Source organism: Bufo bufo, chromosome 1 (assembly GCF_905171765.1).
Source record: "Bufo bufo chromosome 1, aBufBuf1.1, whole genome shotgun sequence".
In the NCBI taxonomy this organism is placed as follows: Eukaryota; Metazoa; Chordata; class Amphibia; order Anura; family Bufonidae; genus Bufo; species Bufo bufo.
In genome coordinates, this window is record NC_053389.1 from 425,575,396 (window position 1) to 425,588,731 (window position 13,336).

The 13,336-nt window shown below is 46.3% G+C and overlaps 1 protein-coding gene across 2 annotated transcripts in view; it reads left to right on the forward strand.

Moving 5' to 3' along the window:
- Window positions 1-4,584: 4,584 nt before the first annotated feature.
- The window catches only part of SLC26A2 (solute carrier family 26 member 2), a 184,823-nt gene continuing 176,071 nt past the window's right edge, over window positions 4,585-13,336 (forward strand). The window contains exon 1 of one of the 2 annotated variants that reach the window (XM_040406551.1): window positions 4,585-4,664. The gene's annotated coding sequence lies outside the window, so the exon portion shown is untranslated. Of the gene's footprint in view, window positions 4,665-4,717; window positions 4,864-13,336 lie in introns of those variants that run through there. The other variant, XM_040406559.1, reaches the window with a different exon arrangement.

Genomic DNA, 13,336 nt, shown 5'->3' on the forward strand with positions numbered 1-13,336 from the left:
ATTTGCTATCAACTGCTTATCCGCCCAGTCTACTTTTGTTATTGGGTTACTGAGATTAATTGTTTTAACATGTCTTCAAAACAATATTTGGCTTAAGGCAAGGTATATTGAAGGGAGAAATAATCTAATAGCTGATGCTTTGTCCCGACAGAACATGACAGTATTCAGAGACCTCATCCCGGACGTGGACAAGGAAGGAATAGTATGCCCGGCTCACCTATGGGACTTGATATCGAATTTATAAGCAGGCTCCTACAAAACTCTTTAGCTAATACTACATGGGCTGCATATTCAGCCGCGTGGATTAATTGGCGGCAATTTTGCTTGCCCAATAGTTTTGAGGAGACTGATAATAATTCTCTGCACTTGATGCTTTTTCTTCAACACTTACTTAGGGAAGGAAAGAAAGGGGATTATATCCAAAAACTGATTTATGGCATTTCCTTCTTTCAAAAAGCCCTTGATATTACCCCTTTTTCTAATAGTTTCTTAGCTAAACAAGTTATAAAAGGAGCTAAAAGAGTGAAAAGTTGTATCGCTAGAACTAAACCACTATCTTTGATTAATTTGAAAAATGTTATATTATATTTATCAGCCATTTGTTCCTCTTCCTATGAAAATTCTTTATTCAAAGCTGTCTTCTTGCTTGCTTTTTTCGGTGCTTTCCATATTAGCGAGATAGTGGCTGTGAATAGAGCGTCGGAGGCCCCGTTGCTGCTTAAGGATTTACTCCTACATGAGGATAGAATAAAAATATTCTTCAAAAGATCGAAAACGGATCAGCTTGGTAAAGGTACTTGGTGCACCCTAAATAAATATCCCTCTTCTGAATTATGCCATGTCCTAGCTATGAAGGCATGGTTACTAACTAGAGACCTGTCACTTACCAGTAGGAGGAGCTCCCGGCCGGACGCAGACATCGCAGACATCGCAGCTCGCAGGTAAGTATAATGGTTCTACAAATTGCTAAGTAACCATGGCAACCGGGACTGCAGTAGCGTCCTGGTTGCCATGGTTACCGATCGGAGCCCCAGCGATTAAACTGGGACTCTGATCGGTACACTCCGCTGCCACCAATGATAGGGGGGAGATTTTAATTAGGAGGGGGAGGGAGGGGAGAAGGCCCACTGGCCACCAACGAGTTAACTACAGGGGAGGGAGGGGGGGCCCACTGGCCACCAACGAGTTAACTACAGGGGAGGAAGGGGGGCCGGCCGCACTGGCCACCAATGAGTTAACTACAGGGGAGGGGGGGGCCCACTGGCCACCAATGAGTTAACTACAGGGGAGGGGGGGGGCCGGCTGCACTGGCCACCAATGCGTTAACTATAGGGGAGGGAGGGGGGGGGGGGCGGCCACACTGGCCACCAATGTGTTAACTACAGGGGGGGGGTGGCTGCCCCCTGCTGCCTGGCAGCACCTGCCAGGCAGCAGGGGGCAGTCATGTACACAGTTCTTTTAGTATATTCTAACCTGAAGCGTCCCCATCACCATGGGAACGCCTCTGTGTTAGAATATACTGTCGGATTTGAGTTTCACGATGTAACTCAAATCCGACGGTATATTCTAACATAGAGGCGTTCCCATGGTGATGGGGACGCTTCAAGTTAAAATATACCATCGGATTGGAGAAAACTCTGATCTGATGGTATATTAACTCCTGACTTTACATTGAAAGTCAATGGGGGACGGATCCGTTTGAAATTGCAACATATTGTGTCAACGTCAAACGGATCCGTCCCCATTGACTTGCTTTGTAATTCAGGACGGATCCGTTTGGCTCCGCACGGCCAGGCGGACACCAAAACGACTTTTTTTTCATGTCCGTGGATCCTCCAAAAATCAAGGAAGACCCACGGACGAAAAAACGGTCACGGATCACGGAAAAACGGAACCCCGTTTTGCGGACCGCAAAAAAATACGGTCGTGTGCATGAGGCCTTAAAGAGGACCTTTCACTACTCTACAAGCTAAAAACTAACTATATCAGTGGGCAGAGCGGCGCCCAGGGGTCCCCCTGCACTTACTTGTATGTCATAGCCAGGCTATGAGCTGTGCGCTGCGATTGGCCAGCGCTGCAGCAAGGGACATGCCTCATACAAAAAATCAGTCCAGTACAACAGAGGGAGCGCAGACACCGGAGCCTATACCGGGCGAACGGAGCGGCGCCCAGACATACTAGTAAGTACAGGGGGACCCCTGGGCGCCGCTCTGCCCACTGATATAGTTAGTTTTTAGTTTGTAGAGTAGTGAAAGGTCCTCTTTAAGGACAATGTGATAAAAAGAATTGGCAGGTGGAAATCCAATAGGTTTCGATTAGATATTAGACCTGAATTATCTTAATCTTTTTAAGATATAAAGATTGTTTGGATCCTAGGAAACCAACTCATATCTTTGGCATATGATCGTTCAACTATGAGGTTTAAATCTGATAATTTAGGTGTTGGTAATAGAGTGGTTATGTTCTGGAGAGGTATTCCGGGTATTAGACTTAAGGACATTTATCCCTTGTGTTGTTCTTTCTCGGTAGCTTGGCCTATGCCTGAATTGATTATTCTTCATGTAGGTTCGGATGATTTGGGCAGAATAAGTACCCATTTATTGTTAAAAGATATGCAGGACACGTTTTGTAAAATTCAAGTACTATTCCCATCGTCGCAACTTGCGTTCTCCGAAAATATCCCTAAATGGGAATGGAAGGCTTCAAAATCGTCATTTATGGAGAAAATAAGAATTCGAGTCAATAGGAATATAGAAAAGTTTATGGGTATGCATAATAAGCTGTCTTATAGGCATGCTGAATTAGAAGGGTTCACTGAGGGCTTATACAATGTTGGTAAAAATTCATTATCTGCTCTGGGCCTAGACATATTTAATGTCAGCTTGCAAAACTTAGTGGAGAAAAGCTGCGGTGTTGGTTAGCCATCTAGCTTCGCTATTTGGCGGTGTGGGAAAATAGTCACTCTTCGAGTGGACTATGTGGAGTTATTTATTGAAGGTTATTAATTGGATTGTTTCATGTTAAATCCATTATATATATTTAGGCAGGGGCGTAGCTATAGGGGGTGCAGAGGTAGCAGTCTCTACCGGGCCCAGGAGCCTGAGGGGGCCCAAAGACCCTTGTGCCACATAAGAAGACACTGGTATTATGGAAAGTGCATGCTGGTCAAGTTACACCTCTGGCTGCAAGGAAGGGGTTAGGTCAAGATATTGGCATGAGTGGGGTTGGGGGGTGCCATTTGAATTTTTCAATTTTTGCCTCCCTGGTCACAAAGCACTGAGGAAAGGGGGGCCCAAGCTGAAATCTTGCACCAGGGCCCATGAGCCTTTAGCTATTCCCCTGTATTTAGGTAACATAAGTAACACCATGGCCAACTTTATCCAACCAATCAATAAAGATGATTAATGCTATTTTGAGTGTCGTATTTATTTAAATGAGGTTAACAGATTTGTTAATGTGGAGTTTATGACACCATGTAGTTGCAGCTCACGCTGAGATAGCGCAATGCTGCCATCTGAGCGTGAGCGACTAAGAAAGGCGGACATCCTTGCGTTCATCCAGGCCCTGCACTGGACGGAGGACAGAAAATGGGACTGTCTGGCCTAAAACCGGACATCTGGCCACCCTAGCAACACTACTGTGAAGGGAGCCCTAATGGGGTATAACTACTGTGCAGGGGCACTAAGGGGCATGAGTAATGTGTGGTGTTATTAAGGGTGAGCACAACTGTGAGGGTGGACTAAGGGGCCAAACTACTGTGTGGGAGCATTAAGGAGGCATTCTACTGAAGGAGCAGCAAGATGACATGACTACATTTGCAACGGGCCCAGCTTTTACACTCCTGGGTGCCTCCTTCTTAAATCAGAGGCGTACAGAGGTGAGGTATAAGATGATGGCTATTCCATTATGTGCAGGAGTATACCTCCCAACATTTTGGACGGTCAAAGAAGGACATTTATGGTTCATTGTGTGAAAGATCTATTTTTCCTGCATATGTATGCACTTCAATAGTTTTTTCTTACGAAACAGCGCAAAAATAATCTGAAACTGGAAATTTCTAAAATCCCAACTACATCAAATAATGAAATAATATACAAGATGGGCTCTAATATACAGAGAGGAACCAAACACTGTCTGGGTCAATACTGTTAATGTAATAATGCAAATCTATACCTCAGATCAAAAGGAGGAACATTTATGGAGCAAAGAGGGACTAGGATTTCCTCACATCATTTTATTTTCCTGTGTTACATTTTGTGCCCACATTTCCTACAAATCAGTCATTGCACATGACTAGTCTCTACTGGATGAAGGCTGGCATATTCATTGCCTTTTCACTATATTTAGCTGATTTGGGCTCCTTATAGCAGCCATTCCTAATAGCAGGTCCTTGTGCCACCACTTGTGGTGCCCAGGACCAGTCAGGGCTGAATTGGCTCCATTGTCTGGGAGGACAGAGAGCCCCTGTCCTGCGCTCTGCATACAGGGCTGCCTCAGACCACACGGTGTGCCATCTCCTCCTCATGTGGGAGTAGTTACAGCTCACTTGTTGAGGAAGTTTCCCGCCCACTGTGTGCAGGACGGCCCCATGACAGCTGCTGCCTCCTTACCAGCCCAGGGCCATAGCAGCCGCTCATGTCACTGTGCACAGAGCAGGGAGCCTGGTGAGTACCAGCACATCCGCATAATACATGAGAGGGGCAATGTGACGGACACAGGACAGCCGGGCTATGGCAGGCAGAGCCGCTCCATGCTGGGCACGAGCTGTGGCTTGTGCAAGAAGTTTGGAGAGTTGTGGAAGTAGTGACATGACACGTCTTGCAGCCTGTGCCTACTGGATATACGTGCCATATTGTATAGAAGGTGGGCTATCTTATCCTGACAGGGGGCTGGCACACAGGGGGCGTGGCTGAGCACTTCTGAATATGGGCACTGCCACCCTGGAGGCATGGGGCATGCTGCTATAGTGATTGTACATCGGTATATACTGTGTAGTCATACAGCTGCAGGGAGCCTGGTTCTGGTCACAGGGTGGGGAGCTGTCTGTTTTTATAAAACTATTTATTATATTGCTCGGTTTTATATATATATTTAATGTGTATTTTTAATTAGGTTGTGTAAGCACATAAATTTGTCGTTAACCCTTGAGGACATCCACTGTACGGTTTCTTCTGTCTCGCACCGCAAACACTCGGGCTAATGTCTGCGATCAGCAGACCCCTCAGATACTGTGGTCAAAATGAAAGTTTAAAAAAGTTTCTAAAAATATATATATAAAAAATAAATAATTCTAATTACCCCTATTTCCTCATAACAATAAAAAAAAAATAAACATCATTAACCCTGCCGCGTTCCAAAATGTTCAAACTAGTAAAATATAAATGTATTTATCATATACAGTGAAATGCTGTAATGGAAAAAAAATCTAAATGTTAGTTTCCGTGTTTTTTTGACACTTTACGTTCTTCCCAAAAAATTTCATAATAAGTGATCAAGAAGGCAAACACACTGCAAAATGGTATCATTGAAATCTGCAGATCATCCTTCAAAAAATGAGCCCCCAGACAGCTCTGCAGACATAACTGTAAGAAGGTTATGGGGGTCAGAGTATGACGATGCAAGTTTTATTACCGGTATTTTTTTAAAGTACTAAGACACAAAAACGATACAAATGTGGTATCACCGTAATTATGCTGACCTGGACCAATTCTGTTCCAGTGCCGCAGTCCATGCCACCGGCCTTTGTTTTACTGGCTTCAGTAGTGATGTGCTCGTATACCACACATTAGTATATCAAGGGGAGAAAAACAGAACTGGATCGCACATGCACAATGCTATGCTTTGATCTAATTAAACTCACTTCTCAGCGCCATATTGAAGTGTACAGCCCCTATACTGCATGCTGTACAAGAGGCATTAGTGTACATTTTGATCAAAAGGCATAAGCCCACTCACCACGCCAAGGTCGCCTCTTTGAGTGGGACCTACTCTGACAAAAAGGCGCAGCGCAATGCGGTGACAAAGCGGCACTGCCCTAGTAGGCGGCAGGACGCAGGAGTCAAACAGCAACCCTGCTGTCTGACAATGTCACCCATGGCACTGGGTCCCACCAACCCACCAGCACAGCGCCACAAAAACAAAGGTACTGCACCAGAGGGTTGTTTCGGTACCCAGTATATACTTTTGTCCCGGTATTGATACGATATCGGGATTTGCCTTTTATCGATACTAGGCTGTGCAGTATCAGAGAACATGAGCGCGCTGCTCTCAGCGCGACCATGTACCCTCAGCAGCACAGGGAGAAGGAAGCAGTCTCTCCCTCCCCCTGTGCTGCTGCCACCATTGAGAGCACAGAGGGGCGGAGGGGAGGGGCTGTCACTTCCACCAACGATTTTAATACTGTGACTGTGGCAGTGGCGGTGAGAGGGCGCACTGCGCCACCAAGATAACTAATGTTTAATACATTACAAATACAAGTGGAAGAAGCACATTGCCACCACCCGACCTCTAAAAGGGTGCTGCGATCCGCGGCAATTAACCCCCCGCGACAGTATTAAAATCGTTGGTGGCAGTGACCCCAGAGTCCCCTCGCCTCCTCTCATTGGTGGCAGTGGCAGTTGTGATCGGAGCTCCAGCAGTGTAATCCTGGGGCACCGATCGTTTACCATGGCAGCCAGGACGCTACTGAATCCCTGACTGCCATAGTCAGCTCCCTGCTGCTGTGTGCACTTTGTACAGGACAGCAGGGAGAGTGTGAAGTCCTATTCACCCTAATAGAGCTCTATCAGGGTGAATAGGACAAGGGATGAAAAGATCCCAGGTTCTACCCCTAAGGGTAAAAAAAAAGTAAAAAAAATACACCAAAATAGTATAAATCACCCCCCTTTTTTTTGTCACCTTGTCCCCCCAAAAAATAGGATAGGACTGTTCTATTATGGGCTGGACCTTCCATAAAATGCGGAATGCCCACGGCATTTTTGGTGTTTTTTGTTTTTTTTGCGTGGTATCGAATGGTATCGAGTAGGGCTGCACGATATATCGCAAAAGTAATCGAATCGCAATAATCGGCAAATGCGATTTGGCGATTCGGCCGACCCGAAAATGCCGCGATTATATATGAAGGGGCCCCTATTGATAAAAAGTCCTCTGTCCTATTGATAACAGGTCCAGCCTCTGTACTTATTTTCACGATGCTGAGACAGACTGCTGAGCTGAGCTGACTCGCAAGTGAACTGAAGACTCTAGGTGCCGGTGCGCATGCGCAGCTGCTGACTCAGTCAGTGCAGTCTCTGCAGTGCATTCATAGTGAAAGTACAGAGGCTGGCCATTTTATGAATAGGAGAGTTATGTGCTCAGTTTAGGACACATGAGGGGACACATAGGGCCATGAGGGGGACCAGCATAAGATGCTATATGTGTGTCTTATGCTGGCCCCCCTCGTGGCCCCATGTGTCATAGCACATCCCCTATAACAGTGCCCTCCGCAGATCCCCCATAACAGTGCCCTCCGCAGATCCCCCATAACAGTGCCCTCCGCAGATCCCCCATAACAGTGCCCTCCGCAGATCCCCCATAACAGTGCCCTCCGCAGATCCCCCAACACAGTGCCCTCCGCAGATCCCCCAACACAGTGCCCTCCGCAGATCCCCCAACACAGTGCCCTCCGCAGATCCCCCATAACAGTGCCCTCCGCAGATCCCCCATAACAGTGCCATCCGCAGATCCCCCACATAACAGCGCCATCCGCAGATCCCCCACATAACAGCGCCATCCGCAGATCCCCCACATAACAGCGCCATCCGCAGATCCCCCACATAACAGCGCCATCCGCAGATCCCCCACATAACAGCGCCATCCGCAGATCCCGCCCATAACAGCGCCATCCACAGATCCCCCACATAACAGCACCATCCACATATCCCCGACATAACAGCGCCATCCACATATGGGGAAATCCAAGCAAATAGACCTCTAGCACAATTCCCTTAAAATATCACATCGCATAACGTTATCACAATTTTTAGGGCCCTAATCGCAATCGCACAAAATTCCCATATCGTGCAGCCCTAGTATCGAGTATCGCAATACTTTTTTATGGTATCGAAACCGAATCAAAATTTTGGTATCGAAACAACCCTACTGCACCATGTGAACAGTTCTGTTTTTCTACCCCTGATATATGCATGTTGACTCTTTCTTCTTCATTACTGGTATCAGCACTCTTCCCATTCGGCACAGGTGGTTTTAATTCAGTAGTGGTCTGCATATAAGTGGTCATTGACCTGAAGTTTCTGATAGCAAAGAACATATTGTGTTAGACAACTGTTCACATGGTGCAGTACTGCATGGTGGCTAGGGATCGACCAATTATCGGTTTTACCGATATTATCGGCCGATATTGAGGATTTTGACAGTTATCGGTATCGGCATCTATTTTGCCGATATACCGATAACATATTGGGAACACAGAACGCGCTGCTCTCAGCGCTCTCCGTGTTCCCTCAGCAGCACAGGGGAGAAGGAAGCAGTGTCTCCCTCCCCCTGTGCTGCTGCTGCCGCCAATTAGAGGAGAGAGGACAAGAGAAGGGGTGGGGCTGTGGCCACCGCTCCACCAATGAAGATAAGTCTTTCATTAATTCATATACAGGAGGCGGGAGCTGGCTGCAGAATCACATAGCCGGCTCCCGACCTCTATGAGCTGTAGCTGCGATCTGCGGTAGTTAACCCCTTAGGTGCCGCGGATCGCAGCTACCGCTCATAGAGGGCGAGAGCCGGCTATGTGATTCTGCAGCCAGCTCCCGCCTCCTGTATATGAATTAATGAGATATTTCTCTTCATTGGTGGCGCAGTGCGCCCCCCCCAAGCCCCCCAGTATTAATCATTGGTGGCGCAGTGCGCCCCCCACCCAAGTTCCCCCCCAGTATTAATCATTGGTGGCAGTGGCCACAGGATCCCCTCTCCCCTGCTCCTCCGATCGGAGCCCCAGCTGTGTAATCCTGGGGCTCCGATCGGTTACCATGGCAGCCAGGACGCTATTGAAGCCCTGGCTGCCATGTTCAGCTCCATGCTGCTGTGTGCACAAAGCACAGAGCAGCAGGGACAGTGTGAGATCCTATTCACCCTGATAGAGATCTATCAGGCTGAATAGGACAAGGGTTCTAGTCCCTAAGGGGGCTAAAAGTTAGTAAAAAAAAACAAAAAAAACACAAAAAATACACGTTAACAATAAACATATTAATTTTCAGCAGATTTGTGTAGGAATTTTTTTTTTTCCAAAAATGAAAATTCCCAGAATATCGGTATAAATTATCGGCTATCGGCCTGAAAGTTCACAAATTATCGGTATCGGCCCTAAAAAATCAATATCGGTCGATCCCTAATGGTGGCCTTTGTTTTTGTGGCGCTGTGCTGGTGGGACCCAGTGCCATGGGTGGCATTGTCAGACGGCAGGGTTGCTGTTTGACTCCTGGGTCCTGCCGCCTACTAGGGCAGTGCCGCTTTGTCACCTCATTGTGCTGCACCTTATTGTGAGAGTAGGTCCCACTCTAAGGCCCTTTTCACACGGGCGAGTATTCCGCGCGGATGCGATGCGTGAGTTGAACGCATTGCACCCGCACTGAATACCGACCCATTCATTTCTATGGGGCTGTTCACATGAGCGGTGATTTTCACGCATCACTTGTACGTTGCATGAAAATCACAGCATGCTCTATATTCTGCGTTTTTCACGCAACGCAGGCCCCATAGAAGTGAATGGGGTTGCGTGAAAATCGCAAGCATCCGCAAGCAAGTGCGGATGCGGTGCGATTTTCACGCACGGTTGCTAGGAGACGATCGGGATGGAGACCCGATCATTATTATTTTCCCTTATAACCATGTTGAAAATGAAAATAATAGCATTCTGAATACAGAATGCATAGTAAAATAGCGCTGGAGGGGTTAAAAAATAAATAAATAATAATTTAACTCACCTTAGTCCACTTGATCGCGCTGCCGGCTGCTCGTCAGTCTCCTTCTTTGCTGAACAGGACCTGTGGTGAGCATTCATTGCAGGAACAGGACCTGTGGTGACGTCACCACAGGTCCTTTACCTGCAATGAATGCTCACCACAGGTCCTGTTCAGCAAAGAAGGAGACAGACGAGAAGCCGGCAGCGCGATCAAGTAGACTAAGGTGAGTTAAATTATTTTTCTTCTTTTTTTAACCCCTCCAGCGCTATTTTACTATGCATTCTGTATTCAGAATGCTATTATTTTCCCTTATAACCATGTTATAAGGGAAAATAATACAATCTACAGAACACCGATCCCAAGCCCGAACTTCTGTGAAGAAGTTCGGGTTTGGGTACCAAACATGCGCGATTTTTCTCACGCGAGTGCAAAATGCATTACAATGTTTTGCACTCGCGCGGAAAAATCGTGCGTGTTCCCGCAACGCACCCGCACCTTTTCCCACAACGCCCGTCTGAAAGAGGCCTAAGAGGTAACCTTGGCGTGGTGAGTGGGCTTATGCCTTTTGATCAAAATGTACACTAATGCCTCTTGTACAGCATGTAGTATAGGGGGCTGTACACTTTAATATGGCGCTGAGAAGTGAGTTTAATTAGATCTAAGCATAGCATTGAGGATGTGTGATCCAGTTCTGTTTTTCTCCCCTTGATATATACCACACATTAGTGTCGCAACTAATCACTGGCTTCAGCGGTCTCCTGCCAAATACCACAGAGGTCAGCGGTCATTACACCCTGAGGGGAATTATTTTTCTGATAGGTTTCCTTAGTTTAAAAATAAATGAATCGGACTCCTTTAAGGCTATGTTCACACTACCATTCAGGGTTCCATTAGGGACAGTGCCAGCAGTTCCATCACTTTTGACAGCAAGGATAGCATGGCATGCTGCACTATTGTTGCCATCAGAATGACAGAAACCTTGATTGAACTCCAACGGAACCAAATTCATAAAATGTATGACTGCACGAAGTGTAATTGGTTGTCCCCTGAATTTTCCTATTAAGCTCTGTATTACTAGTACTGTGGAAATTGTGCTTAAAATTGACCCTTAAATGTAGAGTAGTTGTAATGCTGTAAATGTCCATCCAAGGCCTCATGCACATGAACGTTGTTTGTTCACTTCATTGGGGCCGCAAAAGATGTGAACATGCGGACAAAAATAGGCATTTTTCTAATGGGCAGCCCGTTCTGTTCCACAAATTGCGGAACGCACAAGGGTGGCACCCGTGTTCTGCGAATCTGCATTTTGCGGACTGTAGAACATGGCACATTCGTATGCATGTAGCCTAATACTCAGAACAGTTTCTGGAGTGATCAGTGGTTTAGAAATGTTTAAAGATTAGTAAGACTTCAGTTTTATAATGCACGATTCGTGATATCACAATATATCTGTGGTTTTACATAGGACTGCAGGTACATCCTACTCAGTTGACTTTTACACTGAAAATTCAGCCTAGAGTATATATACCAGCTGTAATGGATTCAGCAGGACTGTCCTGGGAAGCTTTTCGCATGTTCTTCTGTGTCCACTCTGTGACCTCTGCAGTCAGGCTCGGAGCAGTCAGGTATGATGGCATGACTGTATCTCGCTGACGTGCACTGGGGTCCTGTTTAGAAGTCTTCTAAGATGCAGGCCTAAATTGGCTTGTAGCTAACAAGATGTATGGACAGAAAATCAGCCACAGATTGCACATGCCAGAATAGGCACTTTTTGTCGCGGTAATGGGACTAGGTGAGTATTAATGCTACTATTTTAAGAGATACTATTTCTGAGAGGGGTTATAAGGAGGCATTGTTACTGTGAAGACAGTACTATGGGGGTATCATTACTGTAAGGGGGGCACTATTTATATGTGGGTGGACCATCAATGTGTAGTGGTCATTATCACAGTGTAGGGACACTTATGCTGTGCAGGGTACTAAGCAAGGCACAATTACTGTATAGGAACACCATTACAGTGTGTGGCACAATGGTACATATTAATGTCACGTGGGCCACAACGTGAGCGCTTTTACTGTGCTGTCCAGTAAGTGGTTACTATTACTGTGTGGGGCACTATTGGGGCAGTGTCTGGCACGGATTTGTTGCAATAGAACACTCTTAAAGGGGCAGCAGGATGGGAAGTTTGTATAGAGCAGGCATCCTCAAACTGCGGCCCTCCAGCTGTTGTGAAACTACAACTCCCACAATGCCCTGCTGTAGGCTGATACCTGTAGGCTGTTCGGGCATGCTGGGAGTTGTAGTTTCGCAACAGCTGGAGGGCCGCCGTTTGAGGATGCCTGGTATAGAGAATGGGAAGGGTGGTAGAAAAGCAAGAGAAGATAAGACATGGCCAGGAGAAATCATCATGGTGAGCTGGGTCAGATGGAGGCTAAAGGGAAATGTGAAAGAAAATTGAACAACTCAATCAGAGACTATGTCATACCTGTAAGTGCTGTGTTCATTGTATTGTACTTACAGCATGATTATATTCTGGAGAATGTCGGTGTAGGCCTGGTATGTGACTGTAATAGTCACTGGCAATATTATTGCATTGTTCTCTTTGGTAGTTATATGTGGTTATGTGGAGATATTATTTGGTAAGTGTATGACTGAATTATTCGGAAATTGAGAAAGCTGATATATTGTCTGAAGAATGCAGGGTGGTGCTGGTGTGTATCTGCCTGCACATGTGAGAGTATGGAACAAGACCACTGATTTTTTTCTGTTATTTCACAAGAGCAGACAGAGAAAAAGAGAGCGGCAGAAGCTATCAGGGTACTCAGGAGTGGGCTAACTGCAGACATCAAACCACAAGAACCACACTGACTAATAGGAGCAGCAGGGCATCCCCCCTGTACAGGAAGGTCAGAGCTGCAACCTCCACAATATAGAAAGTAGGTTACTGCAGTTTGCGCCTCAGATCTCCCAGTTCAGGGGGAGGCAGAGTATTAGCTCCCCTGGCCTGCTGAAAACCTCTACAAAAGGTCCGACGTAAGCTGTACTGTTCAGATTTATATATGTCACTATGTTATTAAAGGGGTTATCCTGCTTTTACTAAGCGATGGCCTATCCACAGAGTAGGACCGGCAGGAATTGTTGATCGGCAGGAATCCAACACCATGCACCCCCTCCAATCAGCTGTTTGGGTGTAGCTCCTACACATCTCAATCCACTGTACAGTGGACGGTAGGGTTGCACCAAGTATCAAAGTCTCAATGCTTTCTCAATACTTTGATACCCATACCGGGATTGTAATTTTTATAATTACATTTTTTATTATTGTATCTAAGGTTACTTTCACACCTGCGTTAGGTGCGGATCCGTCTGGTATCTGAGAAAGACG